The 3,570-nt window shown below is 33.4% G+C and overlaps 1 long non-coding RNA gene across 2 annotated transcripts; it reads left to right on the top strand.

The window, feature by feature from the left end:
• Nucleotides 1-1,945: 1,945 nt before the first annotated feature.
• LOC118482203 lies at nucleotides 1,946-2,860 on the top strand. Of its 2 annotated transcripts, none has more exons than XR_004867703.1 (4): nucleotides 1,946-2,328; nucleotides 2,426-2,498; nucleotides 2,626-2,691; nucleotides 2,777-2,860. It is a non-coding gene; the product is annotated as an uncharacterized LOC118482203 (long non-coding RNA). The 2 variants fall into 2 exon arrangements; XR_004867702.1 differs by having other exon boundaries at nucleotides 1,952-2,279.
• Nucleotides 2,861-3,570: the final 710 nt, after the last annotated feature.

The following is a 3,570-nucleotide window of genomic DNA, read 5'->3' on the forward strand; positions in this document are numbered from 1 at the left end:
AGTCGCCTAATCCTTGTGTACAAACCAACCCGGTTGTGCGGAATCCAACCGGAAAGGCAAACCGAGATAGAACACGCAAATACACGACACGCAATATTCACCGATTAACACCTCTGTATTAATACGTATGAAAGATTCAGTTACAAAGCAATGTTTACAAATATATTTTGCAAACTCTCTCAAACTCTCTTTTGTGTGTGTGTTTTTGCTCTGTGTGTGTTCTCTTATGTTCTAAGACTAGTGACAGTCTATTTATACACACAGACACAACGAAACAGATTTGGTGAAACAGATCTTGGCGAAACACAATCACAATCGACGAATCACAAGTGAAAGACGACGAAACTGAATTGATGTTGACGAAACAGGCTTGTTTCGTCAACCATGTCCTTGTTTCGTCGATTATGGGCTTCGGCCCAAAGGAACAGGCCCAATGTCTTGTTTCGTCAATCCTTTTAAGCCCAAGGACTTGTTTCGCCACCTTGTTTCAGCCCAAGGACTAAGATCCAGTCTTTGAAGTCTTGATCCATCATTGTTGATCTTGTACGTGACGGAGGAAAGCCATTGCACGAGTCAACATGCGTCAAGTCGAGTCGCGTCGAGTTGAGTCGCGTCCACAATCGTGTATCAACATATATCAAATAATAAAAAGCTATATCTTAAAAAACCTCATGTATTACATGTTTCGAGTAAACGTAATTTTGTCTAGTGAAAATAAAAATATTTAATATATTAATACAAATTTGGTTTTCGTTATAAAAATAGATTATTCTGTTGTTGCAAAATTTGTTAACGAAGTCTCAATAAATTTAACCCTTTATTTAAAACTCCGTAAATGTATAAATGATAAATAATATTAGTTATTTTTATTTTAAGTTTCGTAAAATTTATTTGATAACAAAGTAAACAAAACGTTCAAATATAATTAATTCAAATAAATAATATTATAAATGAGAATGAGATTAAACTAATAATAATTATCTATAAGATATTAAACTAATAATATTTAGTAGAAGGGTTATCTATAATATAAGATATATTAAACTAAATAATATTAAATTAAATAATAATTATCTATAAAAGATTAAAGTAAAATAATAATTATCTATAAGAGATGGCCCAGTGTGATGACAAGTGTCCCCAAAGTGGTTTCTTTTATTATATAGTAAGTATAGATAGATTTTATTTAATTACAGCTTTTCCATTTATAAAGAATACCTAATGCCAATGAGCTAGTGATGGAGTGGCTGGGGAAAGACTTGGTGTTCCTTATGACTAAGGTTCGACTCCCAGCTCTATTATTTTTTGCGGCATTCAGGTGAAGGTCGAATACGGGTTGCGTCGGTTCGTCTTGGATCGAAGATGAGGTTTTACCGATTATTCCACTGGCGTGCATTCGACCGTGTGGAGGTTGGGTTTCCACGCATCCGGGAGAGCAAAGGGGCTGACGGCGGTCGATTAGTCAACCTTGGCCAAATCGCCCTGTGTCACGGTGGTTGCCACATCATTTTTTGCCGTTTAAAAAATAATAATAATGAAGAATACCTAATATTTAATGATATTTTATTATTGTTGTTTTGTTTTTTGTTTTTTTTCTTTGCTTTATTCACTCTATATATACGTGTTACCTTGATATGCTGCAGAATACCTACCGACGTGTCTCACAAAAGAAACCCTAGCCGCTTTTAAGATGTTGGCATCTTTTCCGGCGTCGTGCCTCCGGCTAATATACGCGACTCTCCTCCATCTGCGTTAGTTTAAGGTAACATGTTTGTTTCGTTTTTTAGGTTTTTTCCGAACTGTAAAGGGTTAATTACTTGAGAATTTAAATAGTTATCTAGACACAAAAGGATCTGCAGATGTGCAGAAAAATTATTCGTAGGGTACAGTTATGTTTGGTGCTTATTTGATATAACTGAGTGTTGTTTTATTAATATATAAGAGTCTTCTGTAGAAAAGAAAGTATAGTCTCCACTTACTATAATCCATCGAAGCATAACGAATTTACCATAGCTTCTTCTTTGTGTTTTCATTTTTTTAACTCTTTTTTTTTTAATTTTGTAAAACATATCTATTAAATTCTATATTATATTGTTCCCGTTGTTGCTAACCGTCTTTTGGGCTAATTACAGCCGTTCAAAGTCCTGAACTTTTAATCTCAGCCGTATAAAGTCTCTAAATTCCTTCTAGAAGCAGCAGTTCACGGCAGTTCAGCTCTCTCTCACCCATGATCTTGCGGTTTCCTGCAGTTTATCAAGATGCACCAATCAGAAATACAGGTTGCAATGCGGTTTAAAATGTGTTCCTTATTTTCAGGGAGTTAGTGGGGTAGTGGACACTTAACTGCATTTTTTGGTGCCTATATAATACAAGTTCAGGTAGTGTAATCTTCTGAATTTTTTTCGCTCTTCCTGTATTCATTCAGCAACACATCTGCAGCAATGGATATCTCGGATGACTTCGTGGACATTTATGAAGACGATCAGCCTGCAAAGAAAGTAAGTTGGAATGTAAGTTGGAATGTAAATTATTAGTTAGCAAAGCATGTGGATGGTTTCTAATTGTTTGTGAATTGCACCAAATATTTAGTCTTCTAATATATGGTAGCAATTGTAATTTTTTCAGCTGGGTTTTGATGCAATGACACCGAAGAAGAATCAAATATGCAGCCCAATGAAAGATTCTCCGAAGGTAACGTTTTAAGTCACAACTAATGTATAAAAATTGTTTTGATATTTAGTCTGATTTGTTAAATTCTATCAATTTATTGTTTCAGACGGACAGTGGAAGTGTAGAGATCATTTCATATGGACAGTATTTTAGTCCATTCAAATCTGAAATGCATAGGGAGGTTATTGAATAGGTGGTGTTTTTTTTAAATAAAGTTTTCATTGCATAAGTGCATAATGATTGTTTCACACCTATATGTTTTTTTAAAATGTATTATACTAATGTTTTTAGTTCTTGTAGTTTCAGAACATAGAAAAGCAAGCTAAAAGAAAGCATGCGCTCCTAACTTGGAAATGGGATGAGGTCATTGATATTACCCAAAGTGAAGATTCGAATGGTCAGAAAGATGCTTCTAAGGCAAAACAACAAGATGATTTGGAGTCTGAGTTAAGTGATACAGCAGACTCTTTGGATAGTCCATTGAAAAGATCAAAGATTCCACGTATATCTAAAAATTGCAACGATCATGTTGGATGGGTTGAATTTTAAGTTTACTCAGTTTAAGTCCTGTTTGTCATAGTCATCTTTTATGTTTTGCCTTTCAAGTCAGTGTTTGTTAAGGTTTGTTTGTTCATCTATTTTTAGTTTAAATGTAGTTTCCTTTTTTCAATTTATTTTTCTTTGTTTTATCTGTTAACTATATTACTTATTACATATATGTTGATGATTAATTGTTTATTTAATAATAAACATTTCTGTTATGAAAAAAAAAGAAAATATAGGTAGTGGTTTTCACCAATTTGTATGTATGTTTATAAAGGTTAAATCTTCTTTTACTTTCAAAATACGTAAATAAAATTCCAGATATGCATAACTTCAACAGTTATATAAGTAGTTACA

The sequence above is a fragment of the Helianthus annuus genome, chromosome 9, assembly GCF_002127325.2.
Source record: "Helianthus annuus cultivar XRQ/B chromosome 9, HanXRQr2.0-SUNRISE, whole genome shotgun sequence".
NCBI classification, from domain to species: domain Eukaryota; kingdom Viridiplantae; phylum Streptophyta; class Magnoliopsida; order Asterales; family Asteraceae; genus Helianthus; species Helianthus annuus.